At 39.3% G+C, this 24,539-nt stretch overlaps 1 protein-coding gene and 1 non-coding gene across 3 annotated transcripts in view; both read right to left on the bottom strand.

The window, feature by feature from the left end:
* The window catches only part of CSRNP3 (cysteine and serine rich nuclear protein 3), a 98,784-nt gene that overhangs the window by 25,076 nt on the left and 49,169 nt on the right, over window positions 1-24,539 (bottom strand). The gene's annotated exons all lie outside the window — the stretch shown is intronic.
* Window positions 7,832-7,938, bottom strand: LOC129538814 (U6 spliceosomal RNA). The gene has a single exon (XR_008682348.1). It is a non-coding gene; the product is annotated as a U6 spliceosomal RNA (small nuclear RNA).

Genomic DNA, 24,539 nt, shown 5'->3' with positions numbered 1-24,539 from the left:
GAGTAGTTCCTTTGAAAATGAAGCAAGTTTGCTGTCAAAAGTAATTCTTCCTTGTTCTAATTGTTCCCTTGTATTCTTTTATGTCACATTCTCAAGATTCTCAAATCTACTTACCACAGTTGTATTTTTGTGGGGTTTTTTGTTTGTTTTGTTATTTTGCTCAAGTAAGGTATTTAGGGAAGTAGTAAATCTTTCAAGTGGGAACAATTCCAAAAGACTAATAAAAGGAAATGTCTTAAGGCATGGGTAAATGAGAAGCAAATGAAAGTAAAGACTATTTGGGAGTATTTTCCTTCCAGCTGTGAACAGAATTCAAATTACCTGAAGTAATAACAGAAAGTGGTGGCCAAATCAATAGTATGTTATACTCAGGATGTCATTTTATATTCAGTGATGAAAGATACAGGGCTTCCTTGGTGGCTCAAACAGTAAAGAATCTGCCTGTGATGCAGGAGACCCAGGTTCAATTCCTGGGTTGGGAAGATCCCCTGGAGGAGGCATGGCAACCCACTCCAGTATTCTGACCTGGAGAATTCCATGGACAGAGGAGCCTGCTGGGCTACAGTCCATGGGGTCACAAAAAGTCAGACAGGACTGAGCGAATAACACTTTCACTTCATGTAAGATATAACATGTGCAAAAACAATCATGAAAGAAAGACTTTTCCAAACACTGGATCTGTTAAAGACAATATTGGGATATTCCCAATGTTTTAGAATTGAAGTGCTCTGCATTTCCCAAAAGGCCATCAGAATGGAGTCAAAGTCGGTAAATGTAAGAAAATGTCAGGATCCATCAAATTTGGGACTTTTTTCTTTTACTACTGTCCTTATTTCTAGGAAAGCAGCATTCAAAAACAAAAATCAAGGAAGAGTAGCTCCCACTTGAAGTGACGCTTGAGATATCAAGTCCCAGTTTGTATCTGGTTCCTGATAGTACAAATGATAGCTCTAACTGCTTTTCAAACTGAAGCACATCTGTCTCTCCAGCCCCTAAATGCCATTCTTCCCCATCTCCAACCAACCAACCAATTTATGTACTAGTAACACAGCAAACCGACTGGAGAATATAAAGTATGATAAACATACGTTAGAACCAGTCAGCATTCTGATGTCAGTCTTTCTGTAGAGGAGAAATAGGTTTATAATTCACAGACAAGATTAGGTAGTTTAACCATTTAGTCCTAAGTATTTCCCATCCTAATAACAGGTTGAAAATATTCACAATGGATTACTTTGAAGACTAATAACGTCTTTGGTGCATTGAAGCTTCTGAGTGGAAATAAGATGAAATCCTTTTGTTTAAATCGTTAGTTTTACAAAAACAAAACAAAAGAAAAAACCCTCTCACATAAGACTATGTGATAATAAATTTTCTATCAAGACATTTACAAATACTGAATACGCATTTAAGCGAAAAATTTAACAAGAACAGAAATAATATAAAAAGTTGACCAGGCTGGACGACCAACGCTTTGTTTTGGATAATGAGCATGCGCGTCACGTCGTCATCTATTCAATCTGTCAGCTACGCCCACACAAGCAAGCCAGAGATCCGCGTGCGGAGAGGCAGCTCTCTCCCCAGCCTCTTGACAGCTACAGCCCAGGCCGCTCAACACACTGCACTGCAAGCTGAATTTGACATTAGAGAGGGTGGTTTAATAATGTAATCATCTACTTGCAGTTCTCTGATTGAAAAAAAATAAAGTTTACTGCCCAGAATTTCGATATATATTTAGAAAGCTGCAAATAAAAATTGAGAACTTCGACCTTCCAGCTTTGATGTCATAAATAATTATGATGATTAACTCACAAAGAGTGGTCATTTCTCAGAACTAGCTCTTTTTTATTCATACATTTGAACTTATTAAAAATGCCCTCTGCACTTTTCCCCTAATTCTTGTGAGTTATCTAAAAAAATAGGGAGGGGGTCATTTTATTCTCATACTTATTAGAACAAAAGGAATAAATGCTGTATTTTGAAGTTATAAATTTGAAATTAAAAACTGAAAGAAATGAATAAGGACGGACTGTATAGCACAGGGAGTTCTACTCAGTATTCCATAATAACCTATATGGGGAAAAATCTGAAAAAGAATTGATATATGTTTATAAATGATTCACCTTGCTGAACATCTGTAACTAATACAACACTGTAAATCAACTATACTCCAATATAATTTTTTTAAAAATTGAAAGAACAAAAATTTTAAAAAGAAATCATGTTCTCTCTTACCTTTAATCTTTATAGCTGACTTAGCACTAACCCTTTCACTGCTTACATTAAATTGATGCCCACTGAAAATGCAGTGTGACTTAGAAAGCCCTATCCATCAACATCAAATGCAATTAATACAGGGAATAGTGAACTGTTAAACGAAAACAAATTTAGATTAAACCATTGATTAAAATAGTACCATTAACTGAACAATCAACCAAGTTTCACTCTAATTTTCCTTTTTCATCAATTCATCCATCAAATTTATAGTACTAGGCATCATGAATCTTGGGATTCTAATTCTATATTTGACATGAAGTCTTCCTTCTGTTCTATATATGATAAGTAGTGTGTTTATATAACATCACTTAAATAAAATTTATATATTAAAATCCTTTTGCAAGATATTTGAAAGACAATATAATATTAAAGTGTTTTGCTAAATTTAGACCCTGCATTCTGTTCAGTTCTGTCTCAAACAACTGAAAGTTCAGAAATTTTTTCCCTGTTCCATATATTCAACTGGCCATCTGACTTTATTTCCAGTAAGAACAATTTCACAGAAATTGATCAATGTTATCACCACTTTTCTCTGTTAACAGTATGTATTTTCCTTTAGATAACATAATCATTTTCCAGAGAATCTAAGATCTCTACAGAGCTGATATTAACATTTACATATGGAACACTGATTATTACTGAGGTCTTTGTTGTCTCATTTTTAAAGAATGCTCCTTTACTGTAAGCATTCCATATCACTAATGAATTAGAGAAAGTATTATGCTATCCTCATACTTGGAAAATAATAAATTGTTAGATAATGTACTTAATTCAAAATCTGAATTCTAAATTTGCTGATCTCCATTTTACAGATTAAGGGGCACCTGCATTTTTCAGTCCCTTCGTTAGTATTTTCAGAATTATGTTTACCTCAGGAGTATTATCAGAAATATTACCTTTGTAAAAAACCTTAAGAATCACAGATGGAAAGCATTACATATGCAGACTACTATCTTGGTGATGCTGTTAAACCAAACAAAAAGTGTGTTCCTTTATTATCAATGAGAAAATAAATACCACCTACTTCCTAGATTGTTTCCTTAATCTCTCATGTGTGCAATTAAACCCTAAAACTACATGCTTAAGAAATACATTTCACTGATATTAAAGTAACAGCTATTTCCAAAATATATAAACTCTCATTTTATTAAAATCTCAACATGGATACCATCTTAGGACCATATCGTTTTTTACCGGAAGAAAAAGGTAGTCGTCACTAAACATAAATATTCGCAGCTCTGGCTGCAGTCCAAGTTGTAAGCACTTTCCTCTGCTGTCTCAGCAATTCTCCTGATGTCAAAGACACATTAAAATAAATGGGAACCATATGGCTCCGCAGCAGAATACCCGCGCTCTTACAACCGAGAGGGCAATGCAATTCATTACCACCATCTGAGAAATATTTGGGGGACATGGAATATCTCAATGCAAAATAAAGCTGCATGAGGCAGGCCATTTGATTAAAATGCTCACACAATGACAGAAGGAGATATTTGTTGTTCTTTGGCTCTACTAACCTGTTTCGCTGCTTTTTACATTTTCTCAGTACCACCATGAGCCTCCCCTGTTAGAAGGATTAAACAGCACTTTTCACCTGCTCAACGACTTCCCCACACTGTATCTCATCTGGCCCAACAATGTAGCCCCATCAAGCCTACTATATCATGATAATCCAGGTCAGAGCATCACTGAACAACAATAACAACAAAATGAAACAATTTCCTCAAAAATAACAAGAGCACCTAAAATCAAATCATTCTGGAGAGGACTGGGTCAAAGGCAATGCACTTTGCTAAGAAAGAGGAAATCTGGAAGCACATTTCTTTTTTATATCCTTAACCTAAAAAGCCTTTACTATACTCACACCAAACAAAAATCGAAATCATTAAAAAAAACATAAAAGGAAGAAATTCATCAATGCTGTATTACTGGCTCCATATGTCAGACATTCTAAATTTAAAAAAGAGATCTAGGGCTGCAGAGTTGGGATTAAAACGGAGTCTGGAAAGGCAGCTGGGAGTGGGGCAGCTGCGGTTACTGTGGTACCTTCTGTTTCCTGGCTGTCAACGAAAGATTTGGGAGGGTTGTAAACATCAAAAAGAAAGAAAGAAAAACAAAAGAAAAACTTCATGATTTTTCTACAAAAATAGTTTTTTGTTGGTTGAGCATATGCTTCAACTTCTCATAATCCTGTCATTGTCCGTTTTAACACTTTTAAAAACTACAAATAAGGAAATTGCTTAAAGTATCACGTTTGGCATAAAATTTCCACCCAATATCTACTATTAATAGAAAGATTAGTTGAGATTCAGCTCAAATGTCAAGTTTAAGAAGCCTTTCATAGGACCCCTAATATGTGGTACGTGCCCTTTCTACACATTTCCAGAACACCCCTGACTTGGTGTAGATAATATGCGTGTGTGTCTCTCCTCCACTGCCTGGTAAACACCCAATGGACAAGGAGTTCATTGCGCTCTCTGCAGAACCCGCGGGTCACAGCGCACAGCCAGGCACTGAGGACGCACTTGACAAATGTCTGCGTAACCAGACTGGATGAGTGAGTCACTGAGCTACGAGGTAACTATGTAAACGTATACATTTCCTGACACATTTCCCTTAATTTTAAATGATAAGATGGCATTTGACAGTTTTCCCCTAAAGCCTCCTGGTCAGTGTCTTCGTTCCCCCCTATTTCTAGTCACTTTATTTTCTGAAGGTACTCTTCAACAAAAACATGATATACTGAAGAGAGGACACATTGCCTTCATGGCTTCAGGGTACACATAACTTTTGTATTACAAACCGTTTGAAATATGCTATATTTTCCATTTCAATAGATCTGACATTAAAAAAAACAAAACAAAACCCTGGTACCATAATAAACCTCTAAATAATCTATTAATAATGAGCTGGTAAACCCATCTCTAAAAAGCAAGTAACTGGTAGGGGAGTTACCTGAACATTATAAAGCAGTTTTGAAAGAGAAATCCTGCTGATAAAACATCACTAATTGGTACTGACCTTTAGCAAAAACAAGACTGAAATTTGTGCCTTTAGCAGATCACTAGTGATAGATCTACAAAACAATTCTGTCTCTTGGTATTTAAATTATTATCTTTGCCTTACAGTCATGACTATCCTGTAAAAATAAAATCACATCACACAAGATTTATTTATTTCCTATGGAATTTTGTGATATACAGCCATGTTCTAAGACATCTAATTTTCCTCTTTTTGTAGTTGGTAGAAATGAAAGTAAAAGCCACGGTTGCTGAGTTCCTGAGACAAATTGCAGAAGCAAGCATGGAGAATTTTGAATTTTTATTGAAATACAAGAGCCAGACAGAACTGATACAATATAGGCTACTATGTAATTTGAGAGAAGGCAGCTATTTATCTTGTCTGGGACAATTTTACTCTGCAACTAAAAAGTTGTCCTCTTAATATTTCACAGATGGGGGCAAAAACATGAGTTTCTGGGTCAGAAACAAACTATTTCATTATTCACAGTATAAGAAGCAGAACGAGCATCTTGTTTCTGTTGGCACTCCTTGTTCACCAGATTCTACAGGGGCAAGGTGGAGGAGCCAAATAGATGCTGCACACTCAGTGCATTTGCATTGTACCAAAAGCACAATGAGTGTGGGAATCCACTGTTCTTCTTAGCAAGCAGTAAACAAGCCTGTTGTTCATTGGGAAGGAGACATTACCTCATCCTTCAGGGTGGTGGTGGTTTAGTTGCTAAGTCGTGTCCAACTCTTGCAACACCATGAACTGTAGCCTACCAGGCTCCTCGGTCCATGGGATTTCTCAGGCAAGAATATTGGAGTGGGTTGCCATTTCCTACTCCAGAGAATCTTCCTGACCCAGGGATAGAACTCAAGTCTCCTGAATTGCGGGCAGATTCTTTACCACTTAGCTACCAGGATCTCTTTGTAGCTCACAGATATTTCCCTTTGAAAACATCTTGCCAAGGAGAGAATCAGCCCAAAGTTCTTGGGAATGTATTTGGCAGTTCCCAGGAGTGGACCTGGTTATGATTTGATATCACATCTATGGGGCAAATAGGGGGATAAAGGTGTCCATCAGTATCCATGGGAAATTGGTTCCAGGATCCCCATGGAACCAAAGTCCATAGATACTCAAGTCCCTTAAGTAAAGTAATATAATATTTGCACATAACCTATGTACATCCTCCTGCATACTTTAAATGAACTCAAGATTTCTTATAATACCTTGTTGTTCAGTTGCTAAGTCATGTTTGACTCTGCGACCCCACGGACTGCAGCATGCCAAGCTTCCCTGTCCTTCACTCTTGGAATTTGCTCAAACTCATGCCCATTGAGTCAGTGATGCCATCCAACCATCTCATCCTATGTTGTCCCCTTCTCTTCCTGCCCTCAATCTTTCCCAGCATCACAATGTAAATACTATGTAGATTATTGCAAATATAATGTAAATATTATGTAAATAGTTGCCAGAGCACAGCAATTTCATGTTTCTCTTTTTAAACTTTCTGGAATTTTCTTCTGAATATTTTGAATCATTTGTTGGTTGAATCAACAGATGCAGAATCCACAGATATGGGGGGGGTCAACTGTGTGCATCCACATATACTCTCAGGTACCTCAGGATGTGTAGAAACAGTCCCCTTTCTGGGATCTATGTTTTCCCTTTTCCATGCTGCTCATATGACATATGGGTTGTTACAGGAAATATTTTTTCCAAAGCTAAATGTGACTTTGGGCTATGAAGGAGAAACGAAGGTATAAAAAGGTTTCTTTTCCTTCTATATTTTAGGATTTTCTATTCCTTGGGATGGAAGAGAAAAAAATGAGCAGAATGAGTATACTGAGTTTCATAAAAGCAGGATTCAACCCCATCTATCTTCAAGAGCCTCACTTCTCAATGATTTCTATGTTTCTTTTACATCTGGAGTGGACTCAAACTTGCATCCTTGGTTCTCAGCATTCTCCACTAACCAGTTCCCTGACCTCCTCTCATGTATATATGGCCTTCAATGTCTCTAAGTCTAAGGTTTTCTTTTTAGTTAAAAAAGTTTTTACTGGAGTATAGTTTCTTTACAATGTTGTGTTAGCTTCTGCTATACAGCAAAGTGAATCAGTTATATATATACATATATCCACTGTTCTTTGGATTTCTTTCCCATTTAGGTCACCACAGAACTCTGAGTAGAGTTTCCTGGGCTAAAAAGTAGGTTCTCATTAGTTATCTATTTTATACGTTGTTGTCGGTTGCTAAGTCCTATCCGATTCTGCGATCCTATGAATTGTAGTATGCCAGGCTCCCCTGTCCTTCACTATCTCGCTGAGTTTGCTCAAACTCACGTCCATTCAATCAGTGATGTCATCCAACCATCTCATCTCTGTCACCCCCTTCTCCTCCTGCCCTGAAGGAAATGGCAACCCACTCCAGTGTTCTTGCCTGGAGAATCCCAGGGACGGGGAAGCCTGGTAGGCTGCCGTCTATGGGGTCGCACAAAGTCGGACACGACTGAAGCGACTTAGCAGCAGCAGCAGTGTACATATGTCAAAAAAGTCTGGAACACTTCACAAATTTGCATGTCGTCCTTGAGCAGGGACCAGGCTAATCTTCTCTGGATTATTCCAATTTTAGTATAAGTGATGCTGAAGCCAGCACTCTAAATTCAAGATTTAAGTGACTTTCACAAGCAAAGCATTCATCTCCAGCCCCTGCCAGGGACCAATTCACTCACAAAGGGAACTGGTGCTGGGAGATGGCAAAAGGAAAAAAGTGAGAAGCAGAATCAATTTGAGGTTGACCCTGCCTTGACCCCCCAGACTTCTGGTCTTTGATCAAGGATTCAGGAGGGATAACACAGGATGTTTTTTGAGTACTTGAATAATTTTGAGAGAGTTAAGGGACTATTATTGTTCCCAGATGGTAATGGATATAATTACTTTCCTTCGACAGAATAAGTTACCTCCTTTTCTACAGCAAGCCATTGAAACTGAGAAAGACTAGAGAAGGCCATAGGTAGCTTTGAGCAAAGAACTCTTCAGGGAGGAGAGGTCTGGGTACAAGGATCCAGGGGCAGCTTAGGGGCATTAGGAAAAGACAAAGCAAGACTTGGTGAATCATTGCTGTGATCCAGTTTAAAGTTTCATGCAGTCTATTACTACAAACTACTGCTACACATTTTGACAATCTATACATAAAGTTAGGATATTTGTCCATAGGCCAGTTTTAATGGTAGAGGTGTGTAATCACAAAGTTTGAAAACTTACTAGTACACAAGTGGTGAAGCTGTAAAACTAGTAATGATAATTGGATAATTTTAAAATGCTGCTTCTGTTGATGAAGTTTTATTTGTGTGTTGACCACATGCCAAGGCCTTTCTAAGTGCTTCATAGGTATTAATTCATTGAATCTTCATACCAATACAAGCATTGTTGGAATAGGTAGACTGTTCAATTTTAGAAATGAAACCGAGGTCCAGAGAGGAGAAGCGATTTACCAAAACCTCACAGCTGGTAGTAGAACAGTCTGATGTGAATGCAGACAGCATCAGTCCAAGGCTCAAGCTGTTAATCTTAATAATCTCCTGCCCATTCTTAGTTCTGGAATGGGCTAAGACTCTTTTTTCTCCCTTCTTATGTTCCATGATGTAAGTATGTTTGTCAGATCAGACTTTAGTCAAGGATTGGCATCCATAAAAATAAAGAGGGCTTAGGCCAAGGTATGGGCTTCCCTTGTGGCTCAGCTGGTAAAGAATCCGCCTGCAATGGGGGAGACCTGGCTTCGATCCCGGGGTTGAGAAGATCCCCTGGAGAATGGAAAGGCTACCCACTCCAGTATTCTGACTTGGAGAATTCCATGGACTGTATAGTCCATAGGGTCGCAAAGACTGAGTGACTTTCACTTTCATGTTCCATGAAAATCAGCTTTCAGGATTCAGAAAAAAAACCTAGAATTATAGCAATGAAAATCTAGCTGCATTATTAAGAAAACAGGAAGAGAGAAAGCAAGCTGCTTTTGTTTTAGAAGCAGTTAGATGCAACATAGGTAGTAAAGTGTTGTAAGCCTCTGCTGTTTTATTACCAGAATGCTAGTGGCCTGGAGCTATAAATCCTAATGACAGGCTTTAAAGTCAGACACACCAGTAGGCTCATTGCTAACTTAGGTCAGTGACTTAACCCCTGCTTCTTTATCTCAAATTTCCTAGGGCTGTTGTGACAGAGTTGAGGTTATAAACATGAACTCTGAAGACAAAACAGTTCAAATCCTGGGTCTGCCATTTGCTTGTGGTGTGACCTTGGACAAGTTACTTACTCCCTCTATGACTCATGTATTAATATAAAATAGTTTTAATAATAAAACCCACTGCATAGTGTTGTTACAAGGATTAAACAAATTAATGTTAGTTAAGGATTAAACAAGCTTGGCGCATAGTAAGTACTATGCAAGTGTTAAATAAAAATAAAGAAATCAATAAATCATTCATATAATTTGAATTGACAGAAATCATTTATATAGAGCAGTAGAATATGTGAAATGGAGAGATCAATATGTGTTAACTATTCATTGGCAGGGACTAGTCCCATATGCGGAGAAGGCAATGGCAAGCCACTCCAGTACTCTTGCCTAGAAAATCCCATGGACGGAGGAGCCTGGTGGGCTGCAGTCCATGGGGTCGCTACGAGTCAGACATGACTGAGCTACTTCACTTTCCCTTTTCACTTTCATGCATTGGAGAAGGAAATGGCAACCCACTCCAGTGTTCTTGCCTGGAGAATCCCAGGGACGGGGGAGCCTGATGGGCTGCCGTCTATGGGGTCACACAGAGTCGGACACGACTGAAGTGCCTTAGCAGCAGCAGCAGCAGCAGTCCCATATGACAAGTGTTTTACAATGAAAATACTCTATTCTGTATTTTCAGTTCAGTGCAGTCGCTCAGTTGTGTCCTACTCTTTGCGATCCCATGAACCACAGCATGTCAGGCCTCCCTGTCCATCACCAATTCCCGGAGTCTACTGAAACCCATGTCCATTGAGTCGGTGATGCCATCCAACCATCTCATCCTCTATCGTCCCCTTCTCCTCCTGCCCTCAATCCTTCCCAGCATCAGGGTCTTTTCAAATGAGTCAACTCTTCGCATCAGGTGGCCAAAGTATTGGAATTTCAGCTTCAGTATCAGTCCTTCCAATGAACACCTAGGACTGATCTCGTTTAGGATGGACTGGTTGGATCTCCTTGCAGTCCAAGGGACTCTCAAGAGTCTTCTCCAACACCACAGTTCAAAAGCATCAATTCTTCGGCGATCAGCTTTCTTCACAGTCCAACTCTCACATCCATACATGACCACTGGAAAAACCATAGCCTTGACTAGATGGACCTTGGTTGGCAAAGTAATGTCTCTGCTTTTTAATATGCTATCTAGGTTGGTCATAACTTTTCTCCAAGGAGTAAGTGTCTTTTAATTTCATGGCTGCAATCACCATCTGAAATATTTTGGACTTTAAATACTTTTTTTTTCATTTTTGGTACATTTTTGTCATTGAGTATCTAACATATATATACACCTGACATAGCTGATATACATATTTTGGGAATTACACAAAGTTCTAGGGGAATGAGTAGCTGAATAAGAGAAAAAAGGTATCCCAAGTGAGGTTTAGTCTAAGGAAGCTATTTTAATCTTGATTTTATGGAGGAGAAAATAGAGGCCCAGAGTGGTTCTCATCCAAGGTCACAAGCTGGTCGATGAGATGCATGTTCTACTCCGTCTGGCTTCATGCTGGTGCCCTTTGCATTTTGCTGTTCTGCTCTTTCTCCTCAGGTGTCAGCATACAAGCTTCACTATTTGCTCTTTCCGTGTCATGGGTACTGCAAATCCTGTCTATACTTCAAAATTATAGGATTTAAGTAACACTTTTCTTTTACCTTCAACAAGAATTGATTTATATTTATCTGTCTATTCATTTCTTTACTCACCCATATTTATCACCATTAACCTGGGGCCAGATCACTAAGATAATGAAGATACAGTGATTCCTCATTATTCATAGATTTTGGATTTGTGAATTCGCCCTCTTGTTGAAACTTATTTGTAACCTCCAATCAATACTTATGGTAATTTCATGACCATTCACAGACATGCCCAGAGCAGTGCAAACTCTGAGTAGCCTCACGTTATCAGCTGAGGCTGAACAAGCTGACTGCTTGAATCTGTTTCAGCTCTCCTATTGTAAACCAGCATCCTTCACGTAGTATGTTTAGTATCCCAGGATATGCACTTTGGGGCTTTTTGTTGGTCAGTCTGCTGTTTGAAACGGCCCCAAGTGTAGTGCTGAAATGTCCAATGTCCCTAAGTGCAAGGCTGTGATGTTGTGCTAGATAAGCTTTGTATGGGCATAAGTCACGGTGCTGTTGACTATGAGTTTAATGTTAATCAATCAAGAATAAAAATTAGGTAAGCTTCTCTGGTAGCTCAGACGGTAAAGAATCTGCCTGCAATGCAGGAAACTCGGGTTCAATCCCTGGGTTGAGAAGATTCCCCCAGAGAAAGGAATGGCAACCCATTCTAGTATTCTTGGCTGGGAAAGAAAAGCCTGGTGGGCTACAGTCCATGGAGCTGCAGAATCGGACACAACTCAGCAACTAACATTGCCACTTCCACCTTGAAACAGAAACACACTGAACAAAGTATGGATTGACTGGTGGGTGAAAACATGACCACAGGCTCCCAGAAACCTAACCCTATATTTCCTAGGAGCAGAGGTTCAGTATTTGCTAATTTATTGTTTGCTGCAACTTTATAGAACACAACTACTAGGAACAATGAGAATTAGCAGTACTTTTTCTCTGCTCATGGGCCATTTTTCTAACAATTAATGGCTGAGCAAAGTTAATAGAAAAGTGACAAAAAGTGGTACTTAAATGATTAAAATATATAAAAAGTGTTCAAACTCACTAATAATCAAATAAATAAAAATCAAAACAATAACAAAATACAATTTTTCCCATTTAATTAGCAAATAATGAAAAATTGGAATAATCTTAAGCTGTGGCAATAGTACAAAGAGATGAGCATTTTTCTATACTACTGATTGGTATATAAATTATCACAACATTTTCAGAAGGCAAGTTCTCAATGTATATTCCAATAACCTCAGAAAAGGTTCATCTTTTTTTTTTCCCAATAAAAGTACTTCTGGATCAGGAATTGACCTTAAGGATATAGTAATCAGAAGTTTTAAAAATTATGTGTCCAAATATGTTCATTAAGTTATATATAATAATGACAAACTGAAAACCACCTAAATGGTTGACACTGTAGAAATGGTTGAGTTAAAATAAGGCTTTGTCTATATGATGGGATAGTTCTGTAGCCAATAACATTAATAAGATTTTGCAGATATTTTAATAATACTGGAAAATGCCTGATACAATGTTCAGTATAAAAAATAGATTAGAAAAAAATGTTTAACAATATATAACATCTATATAATAAGGCACAAAAGAAATACTGAGAAAATATACCACAATGCTAATATTGATCATCTTGGAGTGATAGTATTACAGTTCCACAAAATCCATCTTTACAGTTTTGAATTTTCCAATTTTTCTACAGTGAATGCCACAAAAAGCAGAAAACTTATAGACATAAATTCTCCATTTTGTACTTTAAGATCATTCTATAGCTTTTGAATGTAAGACAATAAAATTGTTTAATGCACTCATGAAGTGGCGTTACTATAAATGAGTCATCTTATACTCTAGCATTTATGACCATATGTTTCACATTTTCAAAGTTCCATTAAACATAACCACAAGTCCTTATACATAGATTCCATAGAGTATGTTTAAGACCCTAAACTACTCCAAAATGGTTATGAATGTGTCATTCCTTGTCTATCTCATCACAGCCAGCTAAGTACTAATTTAGAGACAATGAGGATGAACCTAGAAATATGTTAATAACTTCATCTCCATTAGCATACCAGGTATACAATTAGTCTGTTCTTTTTTCACAGGTCAACCTCACAATCACTGGACAGTAGTGTTTCTACCAATCTCTACATAAAGATTCAGACAGTTTAAATCAGCCTCATTCTTGGTTCTGAATTCAAATTCCATTTCTTTGTCGGAACTGAAGTTTTCTTATTGAGAACCCTAGTCTCATTTAGTTTCCTCCTACTCAGAACTTGGTTTTATTCAATTCCAGCTACTTTATGAATAAGACTTGTTGAATCAACCAAGAATCAAAGCTCTATGACCTGCCTATTTCCTTGATTCCACAATATCTTCTGCCATACTTCTTTCCACCATATCAGCCATTTTAGCTAAAAGGAAATAACTGGCCTAGATCATAGCCATATGCCATGATATTGTGAATAGGATTGCTGATTTTCTTACATAGGGGTCAACCCTACTGCCAAGTCCCTACTGCCCCCAATCCCAATCCACTAGTCATAAACCAAATCTCTGTGTGCTCTGCTCCAGCATCAGTAAAAAACAAAAGAACTTGTCGGTTATCTGTCAAATAATGCTTAATTCTCTAATTACTTAAAAAATAATACAAGAGTAGGAGAATTATCATAATGGAATTTTGGAATGCATGGGAAGAATATCCAGAGTCTAAATTTTGCTAGAATTCAAATATATGTGTAGTTATATATACAAATAACATAGAGGTATGTCTAAATAGTCATATATCCATTTGTTTTAAGTATCTGGTTGACTGCTAATTCAGTTCTAGTGAAGCCAAGCTTGGACGTGGTAACAGTAATTACCTCTCCTGAGTTGCACATCAATGCTATAAGTTGTGAGAATTAAATGGGAGAGATGAACCCCAATAAGGCAAATACATCAGCACTCCTGAAAGCACCTCAAGGCCTATGTCTATGATGGAGTTAGAATAGTTTTCCTTATATAGTTAGAATACTTTTCCTCATTTCAGATCTCTGAAAACACATAGATCATCTTTCTATGTTATTCACTCCTCAGAGTTCCTCACATATAAACACCTAATTTATGCACCCAATTATGCAGACACACATTCATATTTATTCATTCACTGAATAAACATATATTAAGCACCTATAAACCTGGCAATTTCTATGTGGTTTCTGCATAAATTGCCAATCTGCTGACATAATGAGTTTGCCACTGGCCCCAAGCTGATAAGATAAGGATGTTCATTTGACCCAATGGAAGACATTGTTTTTCTTAATGTTTATAGGAACACTACTAAAACAGTGTCATGTGTTTACATAGATGTAGGAACTTGTTACAACAAAAACCAGGTTTCTTTACTCTTTAGTCTGCCACTCCCATGCTGTGTTTGAATGTTTGAGAGCAGAAGCTGGAGGGAGCTAAAGGGCTTTGCATAATGAAAGGATGTGCCTTGCAGCTCTCAGGGGAGCAATTCAGGAGGAAAACAGAGTAATATAGAGGAAGAACAGAGCTCGGGAGAGAAGCGAGGTTGCACTTTTTATCATGCAACAATTACCTATGACTCTGAAACAGATTTTCAATTCTACAGAATCATGTCATTCTCATGTGCAATCCTGGTGCGCCTGCATTGGATCAAGGCCACAACTCTGAGATGACTGCTGCTATCTGATACAAAATCTAGACCAGTCCAGACTAGTTTCACCATTAGGTGAGATACTGTGTGTAGGCAGGATGATATTACCTCATATGTAAATAGTATAACAAATAAGATTAGGGATTCAAAATAGCTATTTGCACTGCATGTACCAACACTCTATGATGCCATGTTTCTACCCGCATACAAAGCACGCACTTGCTCTTTCTTACTTGCTGTCTTTCTGCTTCAACAAATGGCCCACCATTTTATTAAACGGCCAACCAACTTATTAAAGCAGACAATTATCCCAGACAGTAAACTCTCAGAAGTGCCTTGCGAATAAGGGTTACAGTTTCTGAAAACTTTGGAATTTAGTTTCCAATTAAAATTTCTTCTTTTCCTGGGAAAAAAAATAGAGGCAGGGTTTTGTCAACCTGGATGAATCAAATTGCCCCGTGTGGTACTGAGATACATTTTTGATATATACACACGGAGAGAAAAAGAGTACGACTTTCTCCAAGTTCCACCCACTCATCTCCACTGTGATCACAACAAGTTTTTCATACAGAAAACTAGAGGATGAACCTCACTGGCGCCCCGAGGGCCCGGCCTCCCGGCACTGCTCTGGCAGCTCTCCCACTCATCAGACCCTCTGCTGCGGGGTTCTCAGTGTGGACAGTAATTCACAGGGGAGAGCAATCGGCTCCCTCTGCGGAGAACGCCGGAAGGAACTCCAGGAGCCTCCTCCCCCAGGTGCAGGCCCTGCAGGGAAGGCTCTGCTCAGGACCGCACTGTCCAAGACCACCGGTCTCCTGGGCCGGGAAGGCACGAGGAACCGTGAGCACGCCGGCACACACCAAGATGAACAATCTGTCATTCCTTCCTAGACAAATTGACAATATAGCAAGGAACACAGAAGTACTTAAAGTAGCAAGGCAATGAGGCGCTAGAATGGCTTTCCTCTAGAGGTCGTGTTAGCTGTAGTTTTCCGACACTCAGTTCAGTTCAGTTCAGTGTGCAATAATTATCGCCTAGCAGGTAAGATTCTTCACGAGGATGAGAGCAAGGAGCATGCTTCATGTCTTTATCTTTTCAGCCCCTAGCACAAGGCCTTGCACACTTCCTCGTGTAATCCAGGCCTCTGTTCACGTGCCTTTTGCTCAGAGAAGCCCATCCATCAATCTTCAATCCCTTCCCTCCTTCGCTGTCAGAGCCCCTATCACTGCCTGATGTTATGCATTTGTCTGTTTGTTTTCACTATGACCATCAGCATATAAACCCACACGGCCTTATCAGTCTTTTCACCACTGTACTTTCAGAGCTGGAACACTGCAGAACGGGTGCTCACTGCATATTTTATAAATAATATTTTACCACTAATAACTACTTGTAGAATCAATGGATTGCTTTAATATTATAAAAGAAGGAGGGAATACTATGAAAACTCAATGGAGAAATTCATCTTGGCTACTGAAGGATCAGGAAAGATTTTATGGAGCAGGGCCTTGGAAGTGTGGGTAAGATTTCAATGGTACTGAAAAGAACCCCAAGGTTGCCAGTGGCAGAACACATTTAGGGACCACAGAGTGGATGGTTGCAGATGAAGTTCTGTTTATACTACAGTTACTAGTTAAATTTAACTGATATTTATTGAGCACCTACTATGTGCCAGGCACTATTTTTAGCACTGAGGAAATAAACACAGGAGTTAGATACAATACAACACAAACATACCAGCTTGGTTTTAAACTCAGATCTTGTGATCAGGGGACTGGATTTTTAGTCTGTTCTCAGCGGGGTGTCTCAGAAAGCTTGTAAACTAGGGGACTGAAGTTATTAGGTGGAAAACAAAGAGAGGCATTAGAATGTTGAATAAAGCAAGACTACAGAAGCTCCAATTATCAGAAGCGATTTCTTTCTTCTTGTAATTAAAAAGTAAATATTTCCCAGGCTGGTTCATAAGAAATTCTAGAAAAATAACAAGATCAAAATATGATGAATGCCAGAAACTGAGGTTTCATGATAGATCATTGCATTCTTCCTTAAAGATAGAAACCCAAAACCTGCTGACTCTGGGAGGTTAATGATCTGTATTCCAATGTAGTTACAGGTGATTTAAGTGATAGAAACAATAAAAGACAGTTCTGGTTGCCTTTCTTTTAACAATACTATTGCATTATCAGCCCTCTGGAGTGAGCATCTCTACGTTTTAAACACTCAAAATGGTATTATCAGGTAATGACAGAGATGAAGGCTTTCAGAGACAAGGAATCAGCTTAACCATTCAGTGAGCATCTGGTTCACTCAGGTGGTCCTTTTGCTAGGTTTAAGGTGACAGGAACATTTGCATTATGCATGACATGAAAGAATGGTCAAATATCACAGACTGTATTAAAAAAGAGAAAGAAAATAAACATTTTTCACATTTATACCATAGTGTTCAGTGTTTTTCAGCTTTTATCTCATTAATTCTTGGCACAGTCCTACACACAAAATAAAGGGCTTCTACTCTGCAGATAGGAAATGGAAATTGACAGCTGCCTAAGTCGCTTCGTCCATGTCATTCAATTAGACTGGAGAGTGCAAATTCTGATAAACACAGTAGCAAAATAAAAATGTAAGCCAATCATGAGGTATGCCACAACCATATTTATTGGGACTATCCCATGAGGAGATATTCATTTAATCCAACGTTTTTTGTTTTTTTTTTTTTAATGAATCAGAGTCAAGTATTCTACTGGAGAATTTCTTTAAACACAAATGGTTTCAATTTGTTGATTTCTAGATTTAGATTTGAAAAATGTAAATGTAAGACTCTCAAATCCCATTGCAGGGAGAGACTGTTGAAGAAAGAGAAAACAACATTTGGTTTTTCTTGTTTCACTTTCTTTTTTCTTAATAGGATATCAGGCTTACAACGTTGCTAAGAAAATACAAAGAACATTTTCTCACTGAATTCAGAATTAGTACCTAGGCAGTATTCTAAGCATTTATACAACACTTAATGGTATTCTATTATTGCTAGTGTGAGGATGGTCATATTTCATTATTGTTTCTAGGTTTGACCACACTGCACAGAAATTGTGAAAATACTCCAACAATTCTCGAGTTGAAAGCTTTAAGTGCCAACAGTATTTGAACTCATCACTTTGAAATAGGTTCATGCATATTTTATTGCAGGGGTCAACAAACCTTTTTTCTGTAAAGGGCCAGATAATAACATTTTGGTTTTGCAGGCCATTCTCTCTCCTGCAGCTATTCCACTCTGCCATTACAGAGCAAAGGCAGCCACAGACAATGTGTAATATGTAAATAGACAAGGATGGTTGTGCTCCAGTCAAACCTTACTTACTAAAGCGGGTGACAGGAGAGGCTAGGCTTGCAATGACTGTAGTTTGCTGAACTCTGAATTATAAAATAGATTACTGCTATAAAATATCATTTAAACAGAAGACATATTCTGATTGCCTGATTACTAGTTTGTGCAACTAATCTGTTTTCACTGCTGCCTCTTTTATTGGGTTGAGGTCTTTCAGAGCATGGAGTGCATCTGGCTTTCCCTTAATATCCCTGGTATATTAAGGGCAGGATAACTGGGTGGTTGCCAATGGTTCCTATTAGGGCATCCATAACAGGGTATTAGAATATCACAGGAATAAATAAAATATATGTGCCAGTAAAGCTGGATTTCTAGAGACTGGCAACTTGTAAATTGGTCTCATTCCCACTGAAGTATATAAAAAAGCCTTCACTGTCACCACTTATCTTTGTTGAGGATATGCATGGCACACACCTCAGGCTGCTCCTTGCAAGGAAAGGAACAGCCATTTCCCTGCACACACAGTGCCCACCCCCACCCAGCTACTAAGTCAGTTGCCTCAAGTTGTAGTCACTGGAAGCTGAAATACTGGAAGTGCCTGATATATGGCATAACTACTGTTTACCAGGAACATGTGATTTATTTTATCATTTAAATTAAAAACCGTCTTCTATGCCTCCTCAGAAGTGATCTGGTTCAGAAAATTGCAATAGCGAGGCAATTACATTTAAGTTGTAAAGCTATATAATGTGCAATGCAGGTAATAAATCTCTCATTTTAAACATAATGAAAAAGGTATACAAATAATTGAAAACCCTGGCCCTAGTAAGAGGATGTGGAACAAACAATTCATCTCCCCAGGGTATCCACATGTTCCTGTGTGTCCCCGGGTAGGCTTTCAACAAATGTTTGTTGAATGAATGAGGGCAATAGGCCTTTGCTCCACCAGTTTTGAGAGATCGAAGGGTTGACATGGAACATGTTGAATATTAGCAATTTTATGATGAGATATAAAAGAATTTCTGATAAAATTCCCACTGGAGGATAGCTGTGCAAGGTCCATGTCTCTTAAAATGGTGCTGAAATTCACCATGAGGGAGAGATATCCATGTCCAGGGTAAATATGAAGTGTCTACCTTATTTTTCATCTGGTATCTGAGAGAAAAAGAGATGCTGTGGAAGAGCAGTTTTGGGGAGGATCCTGGAGACCCAGGCTGGAGAAATTATTGGCGTCCAACTGAAGGGACAAAGCTCTGTGGCAGGTTCTCATGAGTACCCAAAATGTGTTCACCATTTGCTGCAGCTAGTGCGCCAGGGAGGATGTGCAGTAACTGGAGAAAATACGGTCGATTTCAAAGTGATTAAGGAAAAGGCATTACAAATGGGTAAACCAAGAAAGGCAACAAAGCAGGGTGAATAAATGCTGGAGGAAACAGAATCAGATTTAGCAGTAGAAGAAATAAAAATTGCAATGCTAAATGCCGCCTTAGAAGAAAGAGAAAAGACCAATACAAAATATGTATGCATGATTAAGATTACTACATTGTTCACTAAAAACACTAGAATTTAATTTTTCAGGCAGAAAAGGAGACAAAAAGGAGCTTTAAAATGTCTTTAAAAATCAAAGAACAAGCACTTCGGATGGTGCACCCCAGGTCTTAGTCTATATATAGATATGAAGATTAGCTTTTGTATAGTCTGTTGAGATTCTTTGAAAGAAAGCTTGTTTTAAACAATCAAACCCACCTGACTACAAAAGAAAAAGCTGCAACCTTTCTTTAAAGTGGTTGAGAACTGAACCACAGGAAATCAGCTTAGACGCCTCTAGATCTGAGAGAAGGAAGAGTCTGCTGAATACAGCAGGCAGGGCGTCCAGGATTAAAAGAGGGAATCAATGAACAGTAGAGTGCAAAATGAACATAAATAAAGATGAAAACTTTTAAATGGAATAAAGAGAGGGTGATCAAATAGGACTAATGCTCAGCTGATGCTTCAGGTTTTGACAAACCCAGTAATTTGATGGTTCTGGAGTTTCGTGTTTACTAATTTGGTTTCTGAATCAAACATAACTAGAGATAGCTTCACTTCTCACTTGGGGACTATATCACGGTATCTGGAGGAAGATTACACTCTGCCTCCGACTCTGCCCTCTCTCCTGACTTGACAGGTACCCAAATGACCTTATGATGCTTCAGCTACTTCACAGAGATAGACGGATCACATGCACCCTCCTGAAGTCAAAGCATGTGGGAGAAAAATCATGGGCGCTTTTCCTATGTGAAAGAGGTGCATGAACTGGGGAATGAGAAAGCACAGCTACTCCAGATGAAGTGAATGTGGGAGAGTTGCAGGGTCATGGGATCCACTGTTGTTGCACATTATTTAATGAGACAGGAGGAGGCAAACGGTGAGCATACACAACGGTCCTCTAACTATCCATGGGACCCGAAGCAGAAGGGAGGGAGGAACATCAGGAGAACAACTTGGTGAGAGCCTGAAGAAGCAGATCACCCCTCTGAGCAGGGCCACATGTGATCCATGAATATGTTCTCAAACTTCCTGTGCATCACACTCTAACACGTATCCATAAATCGAACAGGCTGAGGCTAAAAACAACTCATTCTCTTCTTCAAGAATTCCACAGTGGCTCCAAGAGAGGGCACCAAAAGCATGGTTTGCATGTGGCGCAATCAAGTACAATGTTACGGGAGAAGAGGGGCTTCACAATGGAGAGACTGTCAGTGCATCCTTTTAGACGAGGGGGAAAAGGCTATTTCTAGCAGATTGCTGCAAATAGTTTCTCAGTAAAAGTGCACTATGCCTACTTCAAGGGTCCAGAATGAAAGAGAACTCAGGGAAGCTACCTGTGGCTACCATCGCACAGCAAGAGCAGCTAGTGCGAAAAGGCTTGCAGGCAGGATGGCAGAGGATTTCAGGTGATGGAAAGCTCAGCTTGGATGACACAGAAACCAAGAAAATGAAAAGGAAGTGATTGCACCTGCTGAAAAGAGGAGATGGGTGGGCTTATATCAGAGGCAGAGATCTTCTCAGGCTCTGAGAAGAATATTGAAGGGGAACACCCAGCCCAGTTAAATGGGTTTCACAATATCTCAACACTGTCAAGTACCGGGTGACAAGAAGAGTCTTTAAGAGAATATCTGAGAAAACCAGGTGGTAGTAAAAGAGAAGAGTCTCACAGGAGCTGAGGAGTGTTCAAAGGAAGCCATGAAGAACCTCTTCTCTAAAGTGCATGAAAGCATAAAGCCAGAATAAGCAACATGTATCACATCAGAAACAAGGAGGCCAGCTGCTGCTGCTAAGTCACGTCAGTCGTGTCCGACTCTGTGCGACCCCATAGATGGGCAGCCCACCAGGCTCCCCCGTCCCTGGGATTCTCCAGGCAAGAACACTGGAGTGGGTTGCCATTTCCCTCTCCAATGCAGGAAAGTGAATGTGAAGTCGCTCAGTCAGGGATGCCGTCTATACAGTGGCGAGGGGAGTGCTGCTGGAGAAAGAAAAGAAGAAGTTGTTCGCTGTGCTGCTGGGGAATGGGGGTATGGAAAACCAGAGGCAGGAGTAGGGATTTTCTGTAGTTCGAGGATAAACATAAGTAACTTTATCCTTGTGTTAAAAAGCTTGACAGGATAAAGAGTTTTCACACTGGGAGAGATTGGTCCACCCGGGGGTGAAGCTACTTGGCCACTGGGTACAAAGAGGAGACAGCGGGGGCACAAAGAAACTGCATCTTGGCAGTGAGGCAAAACAGGAAGTTTTCAGATGCGTGCAGCTCTCACCAATGCTTTGCACAAGGAACTATCGAGTGTTGGCAACACATGAAAACTTTGAAGAAGAAAAGACAATATTTATGCACCTGAAATATACCAATCTGTATGCACTGTCAGGACTAATTTAATAGTTATAAGCTTTTGTGTTAGTTACTACTAAATCTTGCTTTTGGCCTTTTCTACTCTCCTGCCTAGAATATTCTTATTCCAGAATAACCACATTGCTCCCTCTATGCATTGCTCCTTACTTATTACGGTCTCCGCTTAAGTTTTACATTCTTGGAGCAGTCTTGTCTTCCCCTCTTTTCTTTCATGCTCTCCTTTCCCCTATTTTATTTTTCTTTAAAGTGCTTACAAGATATGTATATTCATTCTCTGCTTTCCCACTAACATGTTGGTTCCTTGAGAGCAGGGTAACATCTGTCTACCCGAGGCTGTGCCCTCAGAACCTAGAAGTGTGGCCAGCATATAAAAGGACTCCACAGGGACTTCCCCCGTGGTCCAGTGGTTAGGATTTTACCTTCCAGCGCAAGGAGTGCTGGTTCAATTCCTGGTTGGGGAGCTAAGATCTCACATGTTTCATGGACAATAAGCCAACAATTAAAACAAAAAAAAGCAATGTTGTAACAAATTCAATAAAGACTTCAAAAAATTGTCCACGTCAAAAAAATCTTTTAAAAAAACATGCTCCGTAATATTTTTTTGAATGAAAGAACTGATCATTGGCCCCACATTACAAGTGAGAAAATGAACTCAGAAGTTTAGTAACTTGGCTAGGACACAAACAAAATGATGGAGTCAGGATTTGAAATTGAATCTTTTGGATTGTCATGTTGTTTCAATTACCCCATGTGACCTCTTTAAAAGCAGAACATGTATGTCTGAAGGGCAGTGTGACACAGTGTTGGCTTCCCAGCCAGGCTGGGATTTCAATCCTGGCTCAGCCACTATTTAGTTTCCTACCTTCTTCAGGCTTTGTAACCTCTCTTGCCTGTTTCCTCTTTGTAAAAGGAGAATATCTACCTCACTGGGATGTGGAGATTAACAAGTATAACGTCTGGCACCTAAGCAATTCCTAGTGAATGGTAGGTGAGACTACTGGAGTGCACAGAATAAATAAAAGAATGAGGTGTTGGGAAGGAGGAGGAAATAGGGAAAGGCTGGGAAGGAAAGGTGAGAACTTCAGTGTGTCTGGCTTTCCTTGAGAGCTGTAGGATGGAAAGAAGGCTTCTTGGTTAAGAAGCAGAAACCAGGCAGCTTTTGTAAAGAGGGAGGACCTCTAAGGGGAAATTTATGAGGCCCCAGTTTAGCAGTGGAAGAGAGCAGCTGGCCAGCAAGGACTCCGTAGATACCACGGTACCTCAGAACGGGTGAACCATCATAAAGTTGCAGTGATACAGCATAAGTCTAGACAGCTAATGTACAACATGAAGACTCTACTTAATACTGTACTGTAGACCAGAACTTTGTTAAGAGAGTAGATTTTACGTGCTCCAACCACACACACACAAATGGTAACTATACAAGGAGATGGATATATTAATTAGCCTCACTAGAGAGATCATTTCACTGTATATAACAAGACCTCATGTTGTATACCTTCCATATATACAAGTTTTATTTAAAAATAACAAAAAAGAAAGGGTATCTTGACCCTTTATGGTAAAAATGAAGAAAATCAAGGTGATATTTTAAAAATATATCCTACATTTAGTGTATACTTTAAAATGTCGATTTTACGTGAATTTCAGCTCAATGGGAAAAAAATACAAGACAGAAAAAAAAAGAAAAAAACAGGTGAACCCACAGAACATTTGTTGTAATTTAAATCCCTGAAAGTGAGGAAATTGTGAGCTTACATCAAAGGGGGAAAAAGGCTGCCTTTGGAGGCCGTTTTAGAAAGAAGAAAGGGCTGGCTTGACAGAAGCCCTCTGTGTGATTCTGCAGCGCAGGCACGGAGGCTTTGTTCATGGCCTCAGGAGGTCTCATGGAACCAGGCTGGGGTGTAGATACGCAGAATCCCAACACAGTTCTGTGTTTTGATAAACCCTTTAGCGTCTGAATATATAGGGGAAAGCCTAGGGTAAATAAAATATTTAATAAAATGTCCTTATTAAAAAGATCAAATTATATAAAATAAGGGCTCTTTTCCTTCTGCTCTTCCCCCCTAAATTCCAGGATGACTTTTCTGAATTATCTTTAGGGCCCAACCCAGGATGAAAGAAGAAACAAAGCAACAGACTGGAGTTAACAGTGCAGGCAGCTAGGGCTCTTTTGTTCCTGTTTGCAGGGACTGGGGGGCGGGGTGGGCACGAGGAAGCTCCAGGGAGGGATGGAAAAATGAGGCTGATGGACTTCCTGTGGAGTCCAGGGAAATGCAAGACAAGGAGAACATAACTTTTGCAGAGAGGAGACAGTAAGGGTCATTTCACTTGAGGTTGCTCTAAAATAGAAAGGAAGGGTGTTAGAAAAAGCGATGGTAAGAGACAAAAAGCCGAGGCGACAGCCACCTGTAAGAGGAGTCTGAGGTTCAAAAGTGGGAACTGGAAGAGCAGGAGAGGGATTAATGACATCACACCAC

The sequence above is a fragment of the Moschus berezovskii genome, chromosome 2, assembly GCF_049115385.1.
Source record: "Moschus berezovskii isolate FMDL1 chromosome 2, NW_MosBer_1.0, whole genome shotgun sequence".
NCBI lineage: Eukaryota > Metazoa > Chordata > Mammalia > Artiodactyla > Moschidae > Moschus > Moschus berezovskii.
Note: the sequence above shows the minus strand (reverse complement) of the source record. Positions and strands in the feature narration are given on the sequence as shown.